Source organism: Podarcis melisellensis (assembly GCF_964234715.1).
Source record: "Podarcis melisellensis genome assembly, chromosome: 11".
Taxonomy (NCBI): Eukaryota; Metazoa; Chordata; class Lepidosauria; order Squamata; family Lacertidae; genus Podarcis; species Podarcis melisellensis.
In genome coordinates, this window is record NC_138543.1 from 21,705,735 (window position 1) to 21,718,912 (window position 13,178).

The window sequence follows — 13,178 nt, forward strand, 5'->3', positions numbered from 1 at the left end:
TCAGTTCTGTTCTGGCCTCTGAATAAACAAGAGCTGTTTCAAGAATCGCTGTGTCGTCTGATATGTTCACCCACAACTTAACAGTTTGTTTCAGCAAAAACAATAATCTTGTGGCACCTAAAGTCTAGCAAATCTATTATTGTTTACTAAAGCTCGCACTAAAAACAAGCTAAACTAAACCAAACCAAAGCTTTTTGGTCCAAAATCCACAGATAAGTACAAACCAAAATGTTACAAGATAATGAGCACAACATTACAAATCCTCCAGAACACTTTTATCAGGCTAGACAGTACACAAAACGTGTTACAGGAGGGAAGAAAGGTGTCTAAAGAAATTTATGAAGAAACCCAATATTTTAGTTGGGGCAGAGGCAAGAGAAGGTTAAAGGACCACTGTGGTGCAGTGGCTACTGAAATCAGCTCTATTGCTGCACTCTGCATAAATTTAAAGCACAGCATAAATTTAAAGCACATGCAGACTCCTGGGTGTCATAATCCATTTCTATTCCCCCCCCATTTTTTTTATTGCTTTTCCAAATTAATAACAAACACAAACAAACAAACAAAAATCCTAACAATAACAGTTCCACTTTTGTTAACATTGTTAAGCGACTTCCTCGAACCCCCTGGCTGAGTTTCAGTGTATATCATTGTAACAGTTTTCCAAAACTTAATTTCTCATACAATTTACTTACTCAGTTTACATCTTTCTTTCTTTTCTTTATTTAACTTTCAACATATTATTCTATATTATTCTATAACGTCACATATTTAAATCCTTAACCAATCTGGTACTTGCAAGTATTTCTATCTAAGTTATCTTAGCATATTTAGCTGAAAAGTCTTTAAATTTCACCCATTCCTCACCATCATCTACTTCTCACAGGGAGCTACAATTCCCGGCACCCTTAAACTACCATTCCCAGAATTATTTTGGTGCTTCACTGAGCGATAATTGGGAATCAGCTTAAATCACCTCCCAGGGTTGTTAAGAGGATGAAAAGGGGTGCAGTGTGCTCCTTGTCCTGGGATGAAAAGCACCACAGTGGTCCTTTAACCTTCTCTTGCCTCTGTCCCAACTAAAATATTGGGTTTCTTCATTAATTTCTTTAGACACCTCTTTCTTCCCTCCTGTAACATGTTTTGTGTGATGTCTACCCTGATAAAAGTGTTCTGGAGGATTTGTAATGTTGTGCTCATTATCTTGTTACATTTTGGTTTGTACTCATCTGTGGATTTTGGACCAAAAAGCTTTGGTTTAGTTTAGCTTGTTTTTAGTGCGAGCTTTAGTAAACAATAATAGATTTCAGTTACAGATAGGTAGCTGTGTTGGTCTGCCATAGTAAAAACAAAATTTTTTTCCCCTTCCAGTAGCACCTTAAAGACCAACTAAGTTAGTTCTTGGTATGAGCTTTCGTGTGCATGCACACTGTGATCTGAAGAAGTGTGCATGCACATGAAAGCTCATACGAAGAACTAACTTAGTTGGTCTTTTAGGTGCTACTGGAAGGAATATTTTTTTTTGTAATAATAGATTTGCTAAACTTTAGGTGCCATAAGACTATTGTTTTTGCTGAAACAAACTAACATGGCTAGCTTTATAATGAATAAAGAAGGCGCTTTTAAAGCAAACCGGTTCTCCCCCAATTATTCAGCGCCTTTTGCTTTCCCCTTCTTTGGTCTCATGAAAGGTGATGAGGCGGGAGGCACGGCATTATTGCAGCCCAGCCGAGGGGCCACTGGGTGGAATCCGGGCCTGGCCGCGTCCATAGCAACAGCTGCCAGTAGAAGCACCTGAATGCCGAGAGAGAAAGGCGGCGGCCGAGGCGGGCAGGGGGCGCGCGCTGGGCACCCATTTGTCCTTCCATCCAGCAAGCGGGGTAAGCGCGGGGTTAAGGCTGCTTCGGGAGGCGAGGAGCAGAGAGAAGGCGAAATATTATTGAGTTTCTCAATCTTCTCAAGGGGCCCCTTATTGCCTCGAGAAGCCGGGAAACAGGCCCTGCCGGAGAGAGTTGGTTGGCTGCGCCTTCAGCTCGGGTTACTTAACAGTAGGAACTGCAATGGTTTTGCTGTAATGGAATTTGGGGACGAATTTCAAAAGGAAAAACTGGGAACATAAGAGCTGGATCAGGCTAAAGGCCCATCTACTTTCTCCTGTGTGTATGTGTGTAAAATGTTTAGGTTTACTCTTATTTTGACTCGAGAAAATCACCATTTTATAGTTCATATCGGGAAAAATAAATACAGTAAATGGATAAAAGTACAAGGATTCACAAAATGTTTAGGGGTGTTTCCCCAGAAAAAAAGCACTGTATATATGTGGTGTTTTTTTGTGTGTGTGTGTGTGTGTTTTCTATTTCTGTTTAATCACTTTTTAATCACTATCTTTCCTATGTTTTTAGCTTTTTCTCCTTTTTATATTTTATCTATGATCTTCAGGTTTATACATGTCAATAATTTTACAGTCGTTTTTGCATTTCAAAACTTGACTTCCCTCCCCCTCTTTCTGTGGTGCCTTAAATTTATTTTTAATATTTTCTGCATATATAAATCTACTTAATTTGTTAATTCATTCAGTGCTTTTTTTCTTTTAAAATGTTTAGGGGTACTTTCATTTTGATTCAAGAAAATCGCCATTTCATAGTTCAAATCGGGAAAAATAAATACAGTAAATGGATAAAAGTACAAAGATTCACAAAATGTTTAGGGGTAGGTGTGCCCCTGCATCCCTCCAGAAAAAAGCACTGCATTTATTTATCTACTTTAAATATATGCTCTTATAAAAATGTTGCAGGTTACTGTATTACAACAATCTCGCCAATGTTCTTACTTGTTTACAATTTGTTTGTAAACATTCAACAAACCATTTCCTTTCTTTTATAAAATGTTTGTTATCTTGATTGTTTTTTTTGTCATTTCTGCGTATTCCATAAGTTTATGTATCCATTCTTCTTTTGCTGGGACTTCTTCTTCTTTCCATTTTTGGGCAAGTAACAGTATTCTTGCTGCTGTAGTAGCATACAGTTTGGATAGTTCTGTCCCTATAATTCCCCAAAAGGAAGCTTCTAGGTTTTTCTTATAAGCGTTATTTTAAACATCTTTTTCAATTCATTCTATATCATTTCCCAGTAAGCTTTCATCAGTAGGCCGCCATGAATCCTGGGTCCTGGAAACTGGGGGATGATGATGATGATGATGATGATGATAATAATAATATAGTTCAGCATCATGTTTTCACAGTGCCTAACCAGGTGTCTATGAAGCACCCACAAGGAAGACCTGAGTGCAAAAGCGAGTGTAGTTAGGGAGTAATGTTAATCTGGGGCCCACTTTCAGCCCAAAAAACTGTTTTGGAACCCAATCCTTTTTATTTTTATTAAATAAAAATGTATATTGATTATTGCTGCTATTGTGAGCGACTCAGGTAGGTCGGCTGCAACCCTGTCATGGGGCTGGTCCTACTCCAATAGATGGATTGGCTAGGGTATATACAGGCAACCCCCCTCCCCATTTACGTGTGTTAATTATGTGTGTGACTGTGTATACCTTTCCTCTCATTTCCTTTCAAGCATTAAGCAGAGGTAGCCAATTATTCCCGAATTAATAATTGTCAGATGTGAATGTGGTTTTGTGTTTGTAACACCCGAGAAAGACAGAGGCTCAAATCTCCATTTCTGAGTCCTTGGGGCCAATATTCCTTATCCTGCAAGGCATTTCAAGATTTAGTTTTTATTTTATTCAGTGAAATTTATATGTTGCTATTCTAAGAAAGCCTTTGAGCAGTTTATAGAAAACTGACAAAAGGTATGTAATGTTACGCTAGCTTTAAAGTATTTTTCCTTTTCTCCCTGATGGGTTTGAAGTGTGCAATGTAATCCATTTGGAAATGTTTCTTGCAGCGGCGTAGCTAGACCCTCGGGTGCCCGAGGTGTAGGGCGGCTGAGGGGAGGTGGCGGGCAGACACAAGCCCCACACTGCCGCTTTGGGCAGTGGGGAGCCTGTGGGGGCCTGAGCCACTGCGTCACTCCCAGTTACCAGGCCTCACAGTAAGCACCACCCCTGCAGTGTGGTACCCAATGTGTCCCACCCCCAACTCCCTAGCTACGCCTCTGGTTTGTTGGTTGTTTACAATTTTGCATGGATTTAAAAGATTCTTATATCAAATGACCCATTGACTCTTGTTCCCCTGCAAAAAAAGAAAAAGAAAAAGCCCTATTATCCAAGCAACTCTCATTAGTTTTAGTGTAACTTGTGTACTTTTTGGTGGATAGTTCCCAGAGTCAAATAGGTTCTTTCAGTAAAATTGATTCATCCAACTAATCAAATCTAACACAGCTTTCAAGCAAAGATAATTTGCTCTTTTCTCCATCTTCATTTCTACTGAAAATGTCTTTCTGGCATTTTCAAAGTTTTTTCTAATTCATTTTTTTTTGGGGGGGGGGGTAAAGTTGCTTAAATGGAGCTAGTCCAAGTCTGTTGGGCTAAAATAAAAATGCGATCTTTTTAAAAAAATCGTTTTGCAGTATACAGTGGTACCTCTGGTTAAGTACTTAATTCGTTCCGGAGGTCTGTACTTAACCTGAAACTGTTCTTAACCTGAAGCATAACTTTAGCTAATGGGGCCTCCTGGTGCCGCTGCGCCGCCGGAGCACGATTTCTGTTCTCATCCTGAAGCAAAGTTCTTAACCTGAAGCAGTATTTCTGCGTTAGCGGAGTCTGTAACCTGAAGTGTATGTAACCTGAAGCATATGTAACCCGAGGTACCACTGTAATGGCTTGGTCATAACACATAAAGCTTCTGTCTTGCATCTTGTCTTACCAGAGCCACTGGACTGATGTATACAAATACTGTCATTGGGGAGGGCAGCCTATGATAAGTTATGTGAGGTTGTGTTTGTGAAACATGAATCTGGAAACACTTATGTGTCAAGTTCGCTTCATAATCTGATAAATTGTGTCATTTGAAACCCTCCACCCCAATTATAAACTAGTGGACGGAGGGACTATTTCTGCCTTATTGTGTCATGGTTTCTGTACTATGAAAAGTTAAGCATATAAAGTTTTTGGGAAGCTGGTGTAGCACAGTGGCTTAAGAGACTGAGCAACAAATCAGGAATTTCCTGGTTCAAATCTAATCTCTACCTTGAACTGATTGAGGTGCCCTTACAAGGTGAACTCATTAGGTGGCCTGCAATATATGGGAAAATAAAACTGACCGTGCTTATTACAAGGCCGATACAATTGTTACTATTTTGAAGACAACAAGTTATAACACAAGCAATCTGTTTTCTTCTGCCTATACTAGAAGCTGATGCGCAGCTTTTCTCATTACTGCAAGGCAGTAGGAGTAGCATCTGTTGAACTCACCCCATTACAAAAGTTATGAGAGCCACTGTTGCATTTCTTGGGGGTCATGAGTTGACATCTTTCCTAGCATGCCTTCCAGTGACATTGTCCATATATAATTTCCAGAGGGGCCAGCGATATGGCAAAGACTTAACTATAAATGGACAGTAGATGGAGCACTCAGCCAAGCATATTGAGTCTTTCGTTGGGCAAATACAGATACGTATTGTGATATCTGTACGCATGCTGCATATGCTTCCATCTACTGTTACCCCTTAATCAAGAAGTGAAAATGCCATGATTGTGTTTTAATTTGTTAGGAAACCTTGTTCTTCATAGTTCCTAGAGCAGAGAGCTATTAATTTTGGTATTTCGAGCTACGTACGTGGTTGTTATTTTACTTCTAGGAGCAATTAACTTATATACAGTGGTACCTCGGGTTACATACACTTCGGGTAACAGACTCCACTAACCCATACATAGTACCTCGGGTTAAGAACTTTGCTTCAGGATGAGAACAGAAATCGTGCTCCGGCGGCGCGGCGGCAGCGGGAGGCCCCATTAGCTAAAGTGGTGCTTCAGGTTAAGAACAGTTTCAGGTTAAGAACGGACCTCCGGAACGAAGTAAGTACGTAACCCGAGGTCCCACTGTACATTTATAGAGTTGGCCATTATGTACGGCTTTATATTTCAACAGACTGTTAAATCCAGGTGAGAGGAGATAAGAAAGGGCTTGTGCCAGGGGTGAGAGCAACAGAAGGAGTGGCTATGCAGAACAAGGGGGATTCTCTTAGGAGGAATTTTGGGATTCAGACTTTGTCCCCATCGCTGTGTGTGTGTGTGTATTTATCTGCATATCTCTGTGTGTGCATATATATATATGCATATGGATACAGATATAATGTTACTTATCCAGATCTAGAAGGATGAGATACCAGACCCTTTCTATTGAGACAAACTTTAAAACATTTCACTATTTTTCAGTGGATGTAATTGCAAGCCAATTTATTTGTGACATTAATCATGTGATTTGCCCTTGAGTGCAGGATTTTTCTTTCACACATAGCCAGAGCAGGACCCTTGTTATGTACTGAAGTTCTCACCCTGGGCCAGCAGGGGGATACTGTAGATAGTTATGCAAATGAAGGATCGAAAGTGACGTTCAGTGATTGGATAGTTTTAGAAAGTTGCTACAGTAACGTTGTACCGGAGCTCTATATAAGCAGGCTGACTGAGCCCTTCAGCTCAGTTCTGTTCTGGCCTCTGAATAAACAAGAGCTGTTGAAGAATCGCTGTGTCGTCTGATATGTTCACCCACAATTTAACAGACCCCAATCCAGATCAGGACTCTAGTTTGGCAGGGGGATTCGTGACTCTAACCTTTTGTCTCTGCTGCATTCCCAGTCTTGATTGCTACTCCCTCCCCCCCCAGTGTCTGCTATTTGCATGGAGAAAAAAAAGCTCCCATTAGCTTCAGTGCATTTGGGGGGCATTCTGGATTGGGATCACGGGGAGGGGGGAGGGGGTTACAGCCTCCTACTTTCAAAACCAAAGTCCACGCACACCAGACTTGGTGGCAAGTATTGGTGGCTATTGGTGTACGAAAAATCCTGCATATGAAGGTAAACCACATGCAGCTTGGCCCTGACTCTGCTTGAATATGAAGCAAAACCACTCTGTTTCCTTTTTTCTCCCACTTTGAGCACTGATCCATGCCAGCATTTGCTTATGTGCATATGTAATATTATTTCTCAGGCTCAGTTATGCATATATAAAATTGAAATAATAGTTGCCTCCTCATGGGAGTTTAGATGAAAGACTTGCAAAATGGTTTTATGTATAAATAAATACATGGTTCTTATTCATAATGTCGTCACTCCAGATGCCTCTCTGCAGGACATTCTTATTGCAGATACTATAATTTCCAGTGCTCAGATCACTGGGGGTACTGTTCCCCCTGCAGTTATCTTTACTGTTACGCTTGCTGTTGCAGCAGGCAGTGATCACACTCTAGGTATCAAGTTAGGGCTTGTATGTGTTTATGGGAGAAATCCAGACTCTTATCAACTGGAAAGACATTTAACATTGCAAAGAACTTTGCATAGCAAACATTTTGATTAAGGACCTTGTGACCCAGCCAAGTGAGCTACCATGGGCTCATGAGGGCATTCTCAGAGAGCTGCTGGTAGGAATTGTGGGGAGGGGAGAGATCCAGTTCAGTTCACATTTAAAGGGCAAGCCCACCTAATTTGCTCATTTTGAAACCTTCCAAATTCACACCTGTCCCATGTTTGCAATGCAGCTCTCCGACCAGGGTTAGAGAAGATTGTGCATAAATTAAAACTGCATAAATTACTGAAAATAACATACAGAAATGCATTCTGTTGAGAGAAATTGCTTGCAAAAATGTGTTTATTAGAAATTCACCTGAAAAAGCTAAAAGGGTTCATGAAGATTATACAGTGTTTTCAAAAAGTGATTATACAGTTGTACTTTGGATCTCGAACACCTTGGCTCCTGAACAAATTGGCTCCCGAACGATCAAAACCTGGAAGTGAGTATTCCAGTTTTTGAACGTTCTTTTGGAAGCCGAATGTCCAACAGGGCTTCCACGACTTCTGATTGGCTGCAGGAGCTTTCTGCAGCCAATCAGAAGCCATGCATTGGTTTTTGAACATTTTGGAAGTTGAATGGACTTCCGGAATGGATTCCGTTCGACTTCCAAGGTACGACTGTACATCTATGGACAATACCTATAATAGGTGTATAGTTACTTTTCGAACACCATAGGTGAACTGAAAAAACTTAGAGAACCAAAACGAACTGATCATTGCATTCCTAGTTGCTAGTGTTCTTAGTACCTTGGCAGAGCTTACACATTCTCATATCTCACCTGGACCTATGTGCCAGTGTTTTATATTTCCCACAGTACCCCTGATGTACTGTCAATCTGGAGCATTGTGGCAAATTTGAGACAACAATCTACTACAGCTGTCAGATAAGTTTGTAATCTGCCAGTGTATAAGGGACATGGAGGGGGGGGGGGGCTTTGAGTTGCATGGTCAGATGAGATATAAGAGGTTGCATATTCTATCTCACCCCCCCACCCTTGGTTTTAATGGATAAGCTGTACATTTTAGTAAAGGAGCAGGTCCATGGGGTCATGAAGAGTCGGACACGACTAAACAACAACAAAGTATGGGAGGAGATGGGGTTGCATCTTGTCTCTGGCAATGAAGATCCTGTTTTGCCAAGTTTGTGAGGTCCTTGAGCAAGGTGCCCTCCACGAGCCCTACATACTGTCTGTCCGTTCCTTTCCCTGATGCCTGCCTGCCTGATCTCCTGACATCCCCTTCCCCATCTTTCTTACAAAGTGGGGAAGCAGTAGAAGTCTTCATGATTTTCTTTCTATCTTTCAAAATAAGTTGAACTATTTTTACCCAGCTTTCATTGCAAATCAGTGCCAGTGCAAGATACAGAAAAATGAATAACTGTGCCCTGTGTAAAATGTACAAATTTCAGGACAGTGGTTGTGGCACCATTGATACCCAACCCCAATGGCTGCAGGGCCCCCGACCTGCACCATTAGATGTTGGGATGGCTTGGACACAAACAACTCTCTTTATTGATACACTACGTCTTCTCACTGTTTCCCTCTTGCCATGTCTTCCTCTTCCTCTTATCTCTTTCCCCCAGGGTGCTCTGTGGACAGACTTGTAGGGGGGAAGAATAATATGGGAAAGGATTACAACTACAAGAATATGAGACCTGTGGAACTATAGGAATACAAAAAAAGGTCTTCACTATTTTTCACTTAAAATTCTCTCCCCCCCCCCATATGCATTTTCTTCTGGAGGGAATAAGATATGGGTCCCTCTCAATATGGGGGAATAAAATTGGGGGGTGATTTTTAGTGGGAAAACAGCCAGAAAAGAAAGGCAGTGCTCTATTCCTGAGAGTGGTATTGAAATTATTAATGATTTTCTGAATTAGGATGATAATCAGAAACAGCATGCCTGCATGAATAAAATATACATTTATGTTATTCAGATTCCATTGAAGTTCTTATAATCAAGGAGAAATACACAAGATTTTCGCAGGGGCAAGAAGACAGAACTGAATGAGGTTTGCATGTGAAACAATGCTACAATTGTTCATTCATTATGCTTTTGTCAGAAGTGCAAAGATTTAGCTGATGGGAACCTCAGACCTGATTAAAAATTGTAAATTGCCACTCTACTGAAGCATTTTATAAGGAATAAAAATTTAGATGTATTTGGAATTAACATAGGCAGAATGGTGATTCATCATCCTCACATTGCAAAGAAATTGCAAAGACTGATATTTTCAGAAACTCAAAGTAATCTGCTCTTTCATTATGTAGAGCTTTTCATTCCCATTTGCTTATGCTTACAATGGGTGAAGATGGATGGTAGATTAGATTTGGTAAAAATTTAGTCCTTGAATATCTTAACACCTAGATTATTCACCAGACTTGTTGGAGCAGCTCTGCCTTAACACAACGTCATAACCGCCAGAGCTCAAAGCACTATTCTGTTTGAGTTCTGTACTGCATTTGAACATGCTGCAGAATAAAATGATGAAACAAGCTTTGTTGTTGTTGTTAAGTGCCCTTATCTGCGAAAACATGATAGTTCAAGTAGTTCAAGAGTTGTGTGTGAGCTATAATTTGCATAAAAAATTGAAAAATATGAGAAACAACACCATTCTGCAATTCCATCTATTTACTATTTGTGGGATGTTTCAACTATCTTACTATAAAAAGACACACCAGAGATAAGATATATTGATGGAGAACACAAATTGGCCCAGTTCAGACATAACAAAAAACCATGTTGTGAATTGGTCTGCTTGAGCATTATTAGAAACCACAGTTTGATCCTGCCTTGTTCTTAGTAACTAGCTTTATGCTACTGTATTGAACCAGGTTTGTGGCTTTACTGTTAGTATATAAACTCCTAAACAACTTGGAACCAAATTACCTGAAGGACTGCTAGATTACCCCTGATGTAGCTGCCTTGTCTATTCAATGACTAGGGATGCCCTTCTAGTAAGTACCACATGGTCCTGAGGTCTTCTCCATGGTTACCTGGAACAGGGCCATTAGCTTTGCAGCACCACCCCTCTGGAACTTTCTTTTGTAGTAGTGGCCTGTGCAGTACATAATGTTGATGGATGTGGTCCATAAAAAATGGTTTTGTGATCGGGAGCCCTTCAGTACTTTATCGTACAGCAAGGAAGGGCCATGGGCTGGGTTATTTGTGTAGGGCAGACACGTTCAACTGGTTGACCGCGATTGACAGATAGATCCCTGGTTGATCCTGGTCGATTGTGGGATCCTTATCGATCGTGGGATTAAAAAAATTGGCAGAATGAATGTCTTTTCTTTGGACATATCCTGTAGCTGTTATTGGCTGAAGGAACACTTTAACCAAAGCATTAAGTTGGAAAGACTATTATTTTAGCTAATATCAGTAGGAATTCACTTACCTAAGATAAAAAAATGTGGTGGGAAGCTGTTTAGAAAAAATATACTATTACCTTGATAAGGCTGAATTTGATCAGATTATAGAGCTTTATGTAATTATAAGTTTCATTTTCTCAAATTGGCTGTTTCTGTAACAAACTAAAATTTGTGAAATTATCTATACCTATATCTATCTACATATCAGCTGAGCTAATTATGATTTAAATGTGTTCTTAAAAAATTCATGGAAGACTGCTTATTGGCAGACATTAACACAGTCTTCTAATAGCCTTTTTGTTTGATGTATTATGGTAATTGTTTCATACATCACATTTATTCTCAAATCCTTTTTATTTATTTCGTTCCGAGGCAATTTATAAACCAGAGACAGGATGCCAAGAGTAATAAAAAAAGAACAGGTATAAATCAGCTGTTAAAACATATGGCTCTATTTCATCACAACAAGGTATTCATTATTCACCAGCTTTATCAGTTGTCACTGCAGTTTAAATGTCTTCAACTTCCTTCTTCCCGTCACTGGCATTCAGAATTGTTCTCTCCTCTTCAGGCTTCCTTGACATCTTCTCTAGTTTCTCCTTCTGGCTCTCTGATGGGCAGAGCAATCCAAACTCCTGATCTCATAGAGGTTGATATGGATGAGGTGCTGTCCCTCTGTCCAGCTCTGCCTGGCTTGGCTGCTCTCCACTGGTGGGGAGCTCGTCTAATGCAGAAGTCCTTAATGCACCTGCCTAAACTGAAAAAATATAAGTTTTTCCTTCTGTCCTCCTTCCTCCCTGTCCAGAACAAGCAGTGGAATGAAGGAAGCTCCTCTGCTGCCCTGGCGGGGTTAGGATTGCATTCTAATTGTCTCTTTAAATAGATATTATTTTCCCATCTTCACAATTGGACCAAGCCTTAGACCTTTCTTACTCTGTATGCATATTCACTTGGGATAGTTTCCTTCAAAGGTCCAGTGCCGAGGGCCTTTTGGCGGTCCCCTCACCACTGGCAGAGGGCCTTCTTGGTAGTGGCGCCTGCCCTGTGGAACGCCCTCCTACCAGATGTTGAGGAAATATACAACTAGCTGACTTTTAGAAGACATCTGAAGGCAGCCCTGTTTAGGGAAGTTTTTAATGTTTGATATTGTCACTTTTTAAAATTAATATTCTGTTGGGAGCTGCCCAGAGTGGCTGGGGAGGCCCGGCCAGATGGGCGGGGTATAAGTAATTTATTATTAGTAGTAGTATTAGTATTATTATTATTACTGCACATCAATACCTGCATTTATTTTTGCAGCTCAGAAGTTTTGCTTTCTGTCCTGCTGTCCAGGGCTGATATTTCCTGCTGGGTGTCCTACCACTAGTGTGAACAATGGCAATTCTAGCAACTGACCCATTCTAGAAATGGGAGGCAAGTGCTAGAATCCACGCTTCTTCCCTTGCCTGTTCCTAGGTGTTTCTCTAGTTTGCAATCCTAAACACACTCCCAAGGGAGTAAGCCCCACTGGATGGTACCTGCCCCACTGTCACTAAGCAACACTGAATGATGCCTGCTTATGAGTAAATATGCATTCTGTTCTCACAGTGGCAAACAGATGCCCAGGGGCAGTCCACAGTGTGAATGCAGTAGCACTGTCCCACTCATGATCACCAGCAACTGGGATTCATACTGCCTCTGATACTGGGGGTAAAATATAGTCTTCATGACTACTAACAATAGATAATTTTATCCTCCACACGTTTGTCTAATCCCCCTTTAAAGCTATCCAAGTTAGTAAATGTAAGGGTAAAGGGACCCCTGACCATTAGGTCCAGTTGTGGCCAACTCTGGGGTTGCGGCGCTCATCTCGCTTTATTGGCCGAGGGAGCCGGCATACAGCTTCCGGGTCGTGTGGCCAGCATGACTAAGCCGCTTCTGGTGAACCAGAGCAGCGCACAGAAACGCCGTTTACCTTCCCGCCGGAGCGGTACCTATTTATCTACTTGCGCTTTGACGTGCTTTCGAACTGCTAAGGTTGGCAGGAAACCAAGTTAGTAGCCATCTTCTAATAGTGGCCACAAACTGCTACTGTAAAGGTGTTATCCAAAACACATTTACTAGTGAGTAAGTCCTGTTGAACTCAGTGAGGGTTGCTTCTGAATAAGCATACTTCAGATTGCTTTGTACACCCTTAGATAATAACAGCCTATTAACAGATAATGGAACATCTGTCATGCAGTGAGTTTCTATAACAACTGAACTTAACTAGAACCTGTAACTTCCTGCACTTTATAGTGATTTTTTCCATTTTCACACGATCCATTCTTATAGGAATGTTTGTAATTTCAAGTTTTATTACTGTATT

The 13,178-nt window shown here is 40.8% G+C and overlaps 1 protein-coding gene and 1 long non-coding RNA gene across 6 annotated transcripts in view; one reads left to right on the forward strand and one right to left on the reverse strand.

Annotated features, from left to right (window-relative positions):
• Window positions 1–1,761: 1,761 nt before the first annotated feature.
• Window positions 1,762–13,178, forward strand: part of TMEM232 (transmembrane protein 232) — a 145,764-nt gene continuing 134,347 nt past the window's right edge. For 2 of the 5 annotated variants that reach the window (XM_081930573.1, XM_081930572.1), the window contains exon 1: window positions 1,762–1,880. The gene's annotated coding sequence lies outside the window, so the exon portion shown is untranslated. Of the gene's footprint in view, window positions 1,881–9,396; window positions 9,472–12,413; window positions 12,521–13,178 lie in introns of those variants that run through there. The other 3 variants (XM_081930571.1, XM_081930569.1, XM_081930570.1) reach the window with 3 other exon arrangements.
• Window positions 11,266–12,318, reverse strand: LOC309380667. The gene is made up of 2 exons (XR_014173003.1): window positions 12,113–12,318; window positions 11,266–11,588 (listed from the first exon to the last, which is right to left on the reverse strand). It is a non-coding gene; the product is annotated as an uncharacterized lncRNA (long non-coding RNA).